The 12250-nt window shown below is 53.4% G+C and overlaps 1 protein-coding gene across 1 annotated transcript in view; it reads left to right on the top strand.

Annotated features, from left to right (window-relative positions):
* The window catches only part of CASZ1 (castor zinc finger 1), a 157233-nt gene that overhangs the window by 27315 nt on the left and 117668 nt on the right, over positions 1-12250 (top strand). The window contains exon 2 of the mRNA XM_017887994.1: positions 8669-8825. The gene's annotated coding sequence lies outside the window, so the exon portion shown is untranslated. The remainder of the gene's footprint in view (positions 1-8668; positions 8826-12250) is intronic.

Raw genomic sequence — 12250 nt, 5'->3', positions numbered from 1 at the left:
AAAAAAAAAAAAAAAAAAAAAAAAAAATTAACTATTTCTCTTTCTGTTATTATCATTAATAATGACTATTCCCACTGTCTTGGGATAATAGACATTTAAATTTTTTACACTGGTGAGTTATCTATCTAAACCTGTGCTATCCAAGCCTCCAGCTTCTTTAAACTTTCATTCATTAAAGTAAAAGAAAATTGGAAATTCAGTTCCTCAATCACACTGTCCACATCTGGTGCTCAGTAGCCGCATGTGGCCAGTGGCTGCTGTGTGGGACAGCATCCTCCAGCACACAGCCACTGGAGTGTTTTCACCGAACCATCTCCCATTTTTCTAAGTGTCTCTTAAGGGCTGCATAGTGGTCCATAGCATGGCTGAATCACACTCTCTTACTGGCTTGAATTTTCTTTTCTTTTTAGAGACGGAGCCTTGCTCTGTCACACAGGCTGGAGTGTAGTGACACAATCTCGGCTCACTGCAACCTCTGCCTCCTGGATTCAAGTGATTCTCCTGCCTCAATCTCCTGAGTAGCTGGGATTACAGGCGCCGCCACCACGCCCGGCTAATTTTTGTATTTTTAGAAGAGACGGGGTTTCACCATGTTGGACAGGCTAGTCTCGAACTCCTGGCCTCAAGTGATCCGCCCGCCTCTGCCTCTCAAAGTGCTGGGATTACAAGCGTGTGCTACCACGCCTAGTTTGGCTTGAGTTGTCATTCCTGGGAAGTTGGTGCATCCTCTGGGCTCTGATTGGTCCCCAGGGGTTGCTGCCTCCTGACACCTGCCCTGTGGTGCTCTCTGATTGGTGCCTGGCAGTGAGAGATTCTGGGAGGAGCAAGCCCGGTCAGCTGATTGGCTGTCAGTGGTGATGCCAGGGCTCTGCCTCCCTTCCCTCACAGTGGGCTCTGGCTGGGCAGGAGGGGCCACTCCCCCCAGGACTCCAGTGCCCGCCCCCCAGGATGCCTCCTCCTCACTCTTCACCCCAGAAGGCTGGAGTCCAGGGAGAGGAGGGCCTTGGTTGAGGGAGTAAAAATGAACAATAGGCCAGGTGCAGTGGCTCATGTCTCTAATCCCAGCACTTTGGGAGGCTGAGCCCGTCAGATCACTTGAGGTCAGGAGTTCGAGACCAGCCTGGCCACCATGGTGAAAGCCCATCTTTACTAAAAATACAAAAATTAGCTAGGCATGGTGGTACACACCTATAATCCCAGCTACTTGGGAGGCTAAGGCAGGAGAATTTCTTGAAACCAGTAGGTGGAGGCTTCAGTGAGCCGAGATTGCACCCCTGCACTGCAACCTGGGTGACAGAGTGAGACTCTGTCTCAAAAACAAACAAACAAATGAACAATAATGACTCACCCTGCCCTGAGCAGAGGGTCCAAGATAAAACCCGGAGGCCCCTCGGGGAGCCCCCCGAGATCAGGGTGGCCTGCCTCATGGGAGGCACCATGGTGGAGGCTGGCCCGGCTCCCTGAATCCTGGGCAGGCCTCCCGCTCCTTGTGAGGGTCTTCCAGCTCCCGGAAGGCCCCTGACTCAGTCAAGACACTGGTGAGATTCCAGGGTGGAGTCTGGGGTCCCAGGTCTGGGGGCTGCTCCAGGAAGACTTGCAGTCACCTTGCAATGGTGGGTGACCCTCCTGTGACTAGGTTGGAGTGGGCATCGGGGGCTGGGGTGATACTAGGGTCGTGGCCCTCATCGTGGGCCGAGGGCTGTGGGCAAGGCCAGCGGGAGAAGTGATCCCTGGGGCAGTGGACAAGACAGAGACAGGGAGCTGCAACCGGACCTGCTGAGGTGGCCCTTTCTGCTCGCAGCGGTTCATAAAATATGGCTCAGATTTTCATTACGGGCTCTATCGATTATCTTCTGGGATGGATGAATTATAGAGAACATTAAATTTTTTTTAAAAAGCAAGTGAGAGAGGAAATATCTGAATGACTTTGGGTGGTCGATGGTAGAAAGGGCTGAGCCACCAAGCTTGGTCTCCAAGCAGGTGTGGACCAAATCTCTCGGGGCAGGCAGCCGCTGACTCCTCCAGCCCTCTGCTTCCCGGCCTCCCTGGGCCTGGCTTTGCAATAGGGGAGGCCTGTGCTCCCATCGCCCCCACCCTGTCCCCTCCAGGGATCTGCCTAGGATCTGGGAAGGCAGAAAATCAGGTTGTTTACAGGGCTATGACCTGGAAATAGGACCTGTCCCAGGCTTTGGGACTCCATTGCCGGGAGATGGGGCCTCAGCTCTGCTGTCTGCCCTCCAGGGACTTCCTGATTCTGGAGATGCCTGCCTGGGTAGAGGGAAGGGTCAGAGGACATCACTGATCTCCCGGGCCGGGACTGGGGCGGGAACTCATGAGGAATGCGGATGCTCGGGCCTCATCTCTTCCCTGCTCCTCGTTCCTTCTGTCAGCAATCACAGGCATGGAGGATGTCTGTTTTCCTTCTTAAGTTTGGGAAGAGCGAGTCTAGGTCCCACCACTCTGCCTCTAAGGTCAGTCCAGAAAGAGAAGCTCCTGAAAGCCCTTCCCTCCCTCGCTTTCTCCCCACCCACCTTGCTAAGCCGTGTCGTGATGAGGTGTCAGGCAGCTGGGGTTAACTCGTGTACCAGTGTGTGACCTTGGCTGGGTCACATCCCTCTCTGGGTCCCAGTTCTTCAATCCTCCACTCTCCAGTTGAGAGAATCATCTACTTCGTTGCAGGTTATAGATATTAATTTGCAATGGTTATATGCATTAATATATTAAAATCCTGAGCACACAATGCTTAATAAACATGAACTATTAACATTTTCCTCTTCTACTCTGGCAGGGTTTAGAAACTTTTCTTTCTCTTTGTTTAGGCTTTGTGATTGATTTATCAAATGCTTGACAGCACCTACTTGGTGGTGCTGTGAAGTACCTACTCGCTACCCAGGTGTTACCACCGGCTTCACGTTCCGCCACCTTTCAGCCCAGCCAGAAACACCTGAGGCTTTGGTTGTGATGTCTGAGCCCTGTCTGTTGGCTCTAGGGGACTTACTTGGTTGAGGGTACTTTCCTCAGCATGTTACACGTAAGAAGCCATTTAATCCTCATGACGGTACGCAGAGGAACTATCATTATCCCCACTTTACTGATGGAGAAACTGAGGCACAGAAAGGTTAAAGTCGTTAGCCCAGAGCCACACAGCTTGTGAGTGGCAGAGCCTGGATTCCTACCTGAGCAGTCTGGCTCCACAGTGTGTGTGCTTAACCATGGCGGCAAGTTGCCCAGTGATCTGGCAGAGTGGCATATATGTGTGTGTGTGTGTGCGCATGCTCCTGTGTGTGTGCCTGTGTGCACGCGCTGAACGTGTGTTTTGTGACTGACTCCACTTTCTGACCCTCCACACGGTATTTGGCTCCTACAGATAGATTATCAGTGGCCCCTGCATTTTCTGGGGCCCTGTTCTAGGTGAAGCGTGTCTCCCCATCCCCCACACATCCCCTCACCCAAGCTTCACCTAGGCTGCTGTGAAAAGGTGGTGGTTTCCATGGATATCCGTCTCCCTCTGGCGACACGCCCTTTTTTGTATAACTCTGTTCCCTGGAGTTGATTGTTTCTGGCACACAGCTCTGTAAACTCATCCAACAATTAAAGGGGGGAGGGGTGGAACAGAAAGGAGACAGATAGTAACTGTGGGGTGAGTGATATGGAGGAAGGGCCTCTGGGGTGCGGGTCCCCTCCCTGTCCCCTGCCGGCAGCAGGACAGTGGACAGTACCTTAAGTGCAGAAAGGCGGCACAAACACCTGGCTGGGAGTTCTGAGCATGAAGAGCCCTCTGCACTTGAGCTGCATTCTTGCCCCATCTCTCTCTCCCTCAGAAATTGAAAGGGTCCCATGTTCAGGTCCAATGAGGCCGTCGCCAGAAGCCACCCGAAGCCGTGAGATGCCAGCCTGGACCGATTTGCATGTTGGCCTTCCTTGTTTTGGCTCATTGTGTGATGTGTCTGCCCTGTTTGTGTACCGTCGAATACCTGCTGTGTTGGGCGTACCCGTCGTGGGCCGTGTGAGATCACAGATGAAAAATGCAGCGAAAAACACTTTCGTGCCACAACACATCATGGAGGATTTTTGTATTAAGATGTGGATTTTTTTATTGTTTTTTTTTTTTTTTTTTTTTTTTTTTTTTTTTTTTTTTCCCTTTTCCATACAGCCCTGGAGTTGGGCAATGTGCGCGTCTGTGTTTTTGTTTTCACTCGGGTGGTTTATGAAATCTGCTCATTAGCGCTCTGTCCTCTCCCCACCCCGGGCTGGTCTTCCACCGCATACCTTCTCAGATATAAATCATTCCCTACCACTTCCCAGTGTCTTCCCTCCTTTGGGGAGATGATGGGCACCTCCCCGTACCCACATGCCCCCAGGTGAAAATCAAGGGGTTCTCTGGCCCTGCTTCCCAATCCCGCTTCTCCGTGGCAGATGTTCACTGTGCGGGGAGCTTCCGATGTAGGGGAGGCAGCAGAAATCTCTGACCCATGCCCCCAAAGATAAAGCCCTTTTGCTTTCCCCTTATCTGGAGAGAAGAAACGGAAGTTGTCCTGTCTCAGCAGGACCTCCTGACTTAGCATGGCGGTGGTTTCCTTGTCCCCGTCCTGTCAGATGACAGGTTGCAATGAGTATGACCACAGCCCAGATCCCATTTGGAAGATGTGTTCAGGGCTTCCTCCTGCTCACCGAGTGTTACCACAGGCCTCACTTTACCCCCTTTTCAGCCTGGCCAGAAGCACCTGAGCCTTTCATTGTGATGTGTGAGCACTGCCTGGTGGCTCTGGGGGACTTGGTCCAGACCTGTTTTGAGGCCAGGAGAACTGAGATTCTGGAGGGGCAGTAGCATCAGTTGTGGGTGGCTGCTGAGATCACAGGGAGGGGAGGAGGATGACCTTTTAAGTGAGTTGGGCCTTGGAGCCTGTCAGCCCAGGCCTGGCTTTGGCACCTGCGCACGGTATGATCTTTGGCAAGTCACTTCGTGTCTCCATGCCCGCCCTCCCTAATCTATCCATGGGGACCATAACCATTTCTGCCTTTGTGTTGTAAAGATTTGGCCAGATCATGCGCATAGGGCACTTGGCACAGCGCTTGGCAGATAGAAGGCATCTGACTGGTTCATACCAAGAGTTCTCACTTTGGCCTATAGGCAGGGGGCAGAGGCCACTCATCAGTGTGCCCTGCCCTTACTCCCAGCCTGCCGCCTGGCACACAGTAGGCACGTAGTTCATTCTTATTGGAATTGGTTGGAGGGGATCAAGTAACTAAGGGGCTCCCTTGAACCTGAGAACTGTTAATTCACGGGGCTAATGGAGGAGGGGGAGAGAGCAAGGCACAGGTTGAGGCTCAGGGAGAGCTAAACAGAATGGGCATGAAAAGAGCCAACAGGGTTGGGCGCGGTGGCTCAAGCCTGTAATCCCAGCACTTTGGAAGGCTGAGGCAGGCCGATCACCTGAGGTTAGGAGTTCGAGACCAGTCTGGCTAATCTGGTAAAACACTGTCTCTTTAGTAGATACAAATACAAAAATTAGCTGGGTGCGGTGGCACTTGCCTATAGTCCCAGCCACTTGGAAGGCTGAGGCAGGAGAATTGCTTGAACCCAGGAGGTGGAGGTTGCAGTGAGCCGAGATTGCACCACTGTACTCCAGCCTGGGTGACAGAGCGAGACTCCATCTCAAAAAAGAAAACAGCAAGTGGAGCGTTCTGTTGGAGAAGAGGGGCCAAGCTGCGCGGGGCTCATCTGACTCTGACATGAAGTCAGGGACTAGTTCAGTTCCACCAACACCTTTGCTGCCCACGGTCACCCAGCTGTTGTGCTAAATGCTGGAGACATGCAGATCATTAAGACCCGCTCTCTGCCCTTGAGGAGTTAAACGTCCAATGGTGGAGACAGACTTGTGAACAAATTACTTTAGTCCAGTGTGGATGTAAATGCTGTGGTGGAGGATGTAGGAGCAGCAGAGTCAGGGCACATGGGGCCACCCGGGGTAGATTCCAGAAGGTTACCTTGAAGAGACTTGGAAGAAGAGGGTCGTGGTGATTCTAGGCATGTCTAGAGTGCTTGTTAACACCCTTTCACACCCCTTGTCCATCCTCCGCGCAGCCTGCGAGGTAGGAGGGAAGACTGAGGCATCGTCTCCGTTTGGCTGGTGAGGAGAATGAACCTAGGGAGATTAGCAGGCTTGTCTAAGGGCCCATGGAGGTTTCAGGGGGCACAACTGGGACTCGGACCCATGTGTCCTGGTTCTCAGCCCATTGTGAGTTCTGTAAGCGTACTCACTCAGCTTCTCACCTCTTCACTCTGGAGCCGCTGCTCAGAGAGACCCGGCCTCTGCGCTCTGCACTTTCTGACCAGGATCCATGGGCCCCGGGGCCTGGGCTGTGGGAGAGCCTCAGTCCATGGAAGGCCCCCAGGGCCTGTGCCCTGGTTTGGTAAGTGGGTCAGGCCACTTGGTTGGGGACAGTCTTGGAGCAAGGCCATGCCCTGGCAGGGTTGGAGGATGGCAGGAATGGGGAAGACTGTGGGGGAGAAGGAGGAGGAGGCCTGGCCACACCCTTCATTCAGTTGTTCTTGCTGCCACAGCTGAGAAGCACCCTCTGCCCTGAGCAGGCCCCTCTCTCCGATGGACGAAGCCCAACAAGGGTCCCACCAGGGCCTGGAACCCCCTTTCCTTCCGTAGCTGGAACACCCTCTGAGCCAAGGACGTGAAACACTGGAAGTGTTCACCGTTGGCCTGTGGTCAGACCCTGGTCTTGCCAGTGCCTTGCCTGGAGTTGGGGAGGTAGAAGTGTTTCCCTTGACCTTTTCTCTGAATGTACATGTCTGTTTTACAAAGCTGGAAGAGGGGCGTGTTAGCCTCCTATGTAAGATGCTCGCGTTTAGGTGGGGTCGTTCTGATGGGATATTGGAGTGGAGACCCCCAGCAGATGGATGTTCTTGGAGTAGGGGTATAGGTAGTCCAAGGCATGCCTTCTTCCAGCCCAGGGGGATTTTGTGGGTGGATGAGCTGCCCAGGGCTTTGGGGGATTCTGGACTAACAGGCAGGGGAGTTTCAGAGCCCAGAGGAGTGAGTCTCCCAGTGGCCCTGAAGTTTCCATTAAAGTGTTTTTTCCTCTTTTTTAAAGAAAAAAATATTCCCAAACTGGAAAACAAAGGAAATCCACTTCCCCCAAATCACACGAAACTCACATTAGGGGCCTGGCGGGAATCCATGGAAACCAGGAAACCCGCTGTTAACCCTGTGTGGCGCCGAGGGGTGGGATGGGAGCTGGGCTGATCCAAGCCTTGGACTGTAGATGCTGTCCACCCTGATAGCCTCCCCAAGGGAGCTGGTCTTGGTGGCATTGCCCCAGCCGAGGTGGGGCAGAGCTGATGCTGAAGCTGCCACCTTCCAAGAGCCAACTCCTCCTCGCACTCAGGTCCAACCTTGGGCAGCAGGAGGGGAGGGGTTCGTGCACTCCTGAGAGGCCTCCGGGGACTCCGAGGGCCGGGCCAAGTTGGAGAACCTGCAGGGCAGCTGCCCACACCATGCCACACTGCGGAGGCAGGGCCCAGCCCTCTCACACGTTTCAGGAACGCAGAGCTGCTGTAGCTGCTGCAATCTTCCCGCAAAGGGGGAAGGAAAGGGCCAGGATTTCAGTGGCAATCTTCCTGGTGCCAGCTCTGCAGGCAGGGTGGGCAGGAGAGCAGACCGAGCACCCCCTCTGGGTTGTCTGCACCCCATCCTCACATCCACGAGGCCGGGCTTCCAAGACTGGGAGGTTGTACGCTGAGATCGGGTTGTGTGTTTGTGTTTGCACGCACATGAGCTCCTTTTTTCTAAAAATGCTGAAAATATTTACAGGTTTGAAGTTGAAACGCAAACAGGAAAAGCCCTTTAAAAAGTGAGTGTAGTGGATATTCAAAACAGGAATCACCATAGAAACACCACAATATTTGTTTAAATTGACACAAAGGTTGCCGGTAGCAGGGCACCAACTTTCTTTGGCTACTTTTTTTTGTCCCAACACCTATTGCAGCTGAATCTCAGCAACCCCCTTTCAGGGTATGGGCCCACACCCTCTTTTCTTTTTATGAAATTGAGTCGCACAGTACCAGAATGGAAGTGGGGAAGGAAAGCCAGAAGAAATTAAATGCACCATCCTGGGTCGCTGCAGAGACACCTGTTGATTCCTTTTATAGAGACTCCCAGAAGGTCACCCAGGGGTCAGGGGAGCAGCTGGGAGCCAGCGCAGGGAAAGTCTGGAGGGAGCAGGTGATGGGGAGCCCAGGGTTGGTTTGGTTGCATGGGTTTGATCTGTTTCCGGTATTGGCTTGATCCATTTTCAGGCCTGACCTTTCACCCTGGGTGCCCAGGCTTGGGTGTGATCCTTCTGTGTTACCCGGGGAGGCACCTGATTGGCCTAGTATTGTTTCTACCTGTTTGCTTATTTTATTAGATACGACAACTGCGTAGCAATTGGCTAATAATTGTGCGAAGAGTGCATTGGTTGCAGAGTCAGGCATGGTATGCGCCATGGCAATGCCATCTGCTGATTGGCAGGAATGAGAATCTCTTACCTTGTTGGCTGGTTACCACACAAGGTGTCAGAACCTTGCCCTCCATTGTACACCCCAAGTGTGGGGTGGGTTTGTGGGTGTCGCTTGTAGCCTAATCTTTTTTGTTTTCCCCTCTCGTTTTGGTAGGCAAACAGACCTTGCTGACTGAAGGCAAAGACTCCTCCATCCCACCCACCCTCCCAGCTGCCGCGGCCATTGACCCCTCCTTTACAAGCGGCTCCTGCAACTCCCCAGTGGCGCGTGTTGGAATGGACTTCGAACCCTGGCCTCTTGGGATGCAAAGGTAGCTGCTTCTGGTTCCCAAGATGCCACTAGGAAGTGTGGGGTGGCCAGTTTGGGGGTTGCTTCTTAGGGTACGGACTGTGTAGAGCCTAGACTCGCCTTTCCCAGTGGGTTCTGATCCCGATGGCGGGAGCTTAAGCACTATCAGTGAGAATGAAAAAAGTGTTGCATGGAGAAGAAAGCCCCGGCCCAGGAGCACAGCACCTGCAATTGGGCCTTGGCTTTGTCATCGACTCAATAACTCACTCTCTGGATCTTGGTGTCCCCACCTGTGAAATAAAGAGGTTAGCACAACTGGCCTTTTAAGGATCTTCCCAGTGTTTCTATGGCATGACAATGAATGGTGCCAGCAGTGCCCAGGCTTTGCAGGCAAGGACCATTCTCTATCAGATGCCACTCCCAGATCTAAGCATTAGGTTGGAACTTCATCTTAGAAGGGCTGGACAGTAGTTCCAGCCTTTCTCCATCTCTGGAGCTGCTCTGCTCTGAGCTCGTGTGTGGTAGGAGCTGGCCTGGGGATGATTTATCAGGCTGTCTTCAGTGGTCCTCCAGCCCAAATAGGACCCTTCATAGAGGAGAAGCTGTAGGTGCCTTTTGACCCAGGCTTGGAAATAGCCCTTTGCATAAGGCAGGTCACTCATGCCAGGGAGGGGTAGTCTGTGGAGCTGGTACTGTCAGATATTTACCTGCAGGTATCAAACGTAGCAGTTCTTGGGGTGAGGGGTTGACACACAGTGGCTGACTCATTGCATGTTGGTCATTATTCAGTATTTTCTTGAGATCCCGAGGGAACCAGTCCAGAGGGATTGGGTGTTTGTGAAGTTCATGGGCAAGGTCTAGGGATGGAGGCGGAGGCTGAGGGCCTAGAGGATGTCTGGGGAGGGCAGGGCTGGGGGCTGCTGTTCCTGTGTGTGCCAGCCTGGAGCCTGTGTCCCTGGCTCACCTGCCTGCGCTCCTCCTCCCCATGGTCGCCCTGGGCAGGTGTGTCCTGCCCCTCCCTCTGGGGCTGGGCTCAGCAGCCCTGGACTTCGAACTTGCAGGGAGGAAGCGCTTGCAGAGATGGGTGTCTTGGTGCACACTGGGATTTGGTAGGTCCTTGAAGCCGCAGACCTGCCTGAATCCAGGCCATGCCTCCTCGGGGAACTAGCTCTGGACACAGCCCAGAGATTTGCAAATCAGATGCAAAAGTGGCCTTTGGTCGCTGTGGTGGGGCAACTGTGTGGCTGCGACTCTTCTTCCTGGTGTGCAGAATGTGATCATGCTCCTGAAGTTGGTCCATCGTACTTAGGATGTGCTACCATTGTGCCCTGGATAGCACCGGGGCTGTTTAGACTGTCATCTGGAAAAGGCCGTGGGGGAGTTTCGTGGCGCTGAAGTCTTCCGGGTTTGCTCTGCCACCTTCCCGGGCTGTTCTTAACAGACTCTGCTTCCTCTGATGATCATGAGTCTTGGGATACAGGCCCAAATGTATCCAAGCCTCAGGGTGGTCTTGCCTGGCCCTGCCCCGTGCCCTGCCCACGAAGAGGCTGTGAGTGCCTGCGGAGCCCCCTCCCCTCTGAGAGGGTAATGTTTGCCTCCTCTGTTCTCAGTGGCGGGCTTTTTGTTTTCTTCTTTGCCTGGGCAAAACACACCCATTCGCTTTTTCCTTTCTGAAGTTTCCACTCTCTGTTGACTCCCAGGGGTCATATGCCAGCTGGGATTTGTGCCTGGCATGGGGCATGGGCTCCACAGGTCCGGTGGGATGCCTGCATCCTGGCGTCGGCTGTCTTGGACTTGATAACGAAGCTTAGGAACTCCAAGGGCTCTGAGAGAGAGTATCATGGCCAAGTCCCTTCTCACTCAGCCCTTTCCAGTGACCAGGCTGGACTCCAGGCGGGGGCCTTCTGTGGCAGGAGTGACCCATGGTCTTAGAGCGGTCCTGCCTCACCCATGCGGACCAGGGGGCAAGCCTGTGTGCAGGTCTGATCTGCAGGCCTGGCCCTGTCTGGCTGATTCCCCCATCTCGGGCTCCTCTGCAAAAGAGCTGGTTGCATTTAGCCAGCAGTTACAGAGGGTCTGGGGCCAGGTGCAGTGGCTCACGCCTGTAATCCCAGCACTTCGGGAGGCTGAGGCAGGCAGATCACTTGAGGTCAAGAGTTCAAGACCAGCCTGGCCAACATGGCAAAACCCCATCTCTACTAAAAATACAAAAATTAGCCGGGTATGGTGGTGCATGCCTGTAATCCCAGCTACTTGGGAGGCTGAGGCAAGAGAATCACTTGAACCCGGAAGGTGGAGGTTGCAGTGAGCCAAGATTGTGCCCCGCATTCCAGCCTGGGTGATGGAGCAAGACTGTCTCCAAAAAAAAAAAGAAGAATGTCTGGGGTCTGCCAGTCACTCACCAGCAAACAGAGGTGACAAGACTGCCCCTGTTCTTATGGAGTCCGGTAGGGGAGGCAGCATGAAACAAACCCACAAAAACAAAAAAGGAAGATCCCAGCAGAGAATGGAAGTAGGAGGTGGTGATGGGAAGTGACTGCTTGGCACTCCTGGCAGGCTGCTCAGAGGTGGTTTCTCAAGGACGTGGTGACATTTAGCTGACATTGAAGGACAGGAAGTAGACAGATCAGTGAAGAGCAGGCAGAATATTCTAGAAAGAGAGAACAGCTAGCCTAACGGCCCTAAGGTAGGATGCCTTCAGTGCATTCAGTGACTGGAAGAAAAGGCCAAGTGACCAGGACATGGATGGGGTAGGTGTCAAGAGGTGCTGGGTTTTGTATGCCTGGGAAGAAGTTGGGATTTTATGCTTAGGTGATAGGAAGCCACTGGAGGGTTTTGAGCAAGAGGTAAAGTGATGTGATGGTTTTTTGGTTTTGGTTTTGGTTTTGAGATGGAATCTCACTCTGTCACCCAGGCTGGAATGCAGTGGTGCAATCTCGGCTCACTGCAACCTCTGCCTCCCGGGTTCAAGAGATTCTTCTGCTTCAGCCTCTCGAGTAGCTGGGATTATAGGTACGTGCCACCATGCCTGGCTAATTTTTGTATTTTTAGTAGAGACGGGGTTTCACCATGTTGGCCAAGCTGGTCTTGAACTCCTAACCTCAAGTGATCCACCCACCTCAGCCTCCCAAGGTGCTGGTATTACAGGCGTAAGCCACTGTGCCCAGCCAATGTTTGTTTTAAAAAGGTAGTTGGAGCTGCCAAGGGAAGAAACTGGGAGGCCAGAGGGGCAGGTGCTGCAGCCGATGGTGTGAGAGGATGGTGGCTGGGTGAGGAGGTGGACAGGCAGGGAAGGGGTCAGAGTCTGTGTGTGTGCAGAGGAAGAGTTAGCAGGACTCAATGGTGGAGTCAATGGGGCAAGGAAAAGAGAGGGCCCCAGGATGACTCCAGCATTCTGTGCCCCCCGATTTGTGGCTCTGTGTCTTTTCTTCTCTCTCCTGCCCCCTG

The sequence above is a fragment of the Rhinopithecus bieti genome, unplaced genomic scaffold, assembly GCF_001698545.2.
Source record: "Rhinopithecus bieti isolate Rb0 unplaced genomic scaffold, ASM169854v2 scaffold_16234, whole genome shotgun sequence".
NCBI classification, from domain to species: Eukaryota; Metazoa; Chordata; class Mammalia; order Primates; family Cercopithecidae; genus Rhinopithecus; species Rhinopithecus bieti.
The sequence above is the reverse complement of the archived record's forward strand: the minus strand, read 5'-3'. Positions and strand labels throughout refer to the sequence as shown.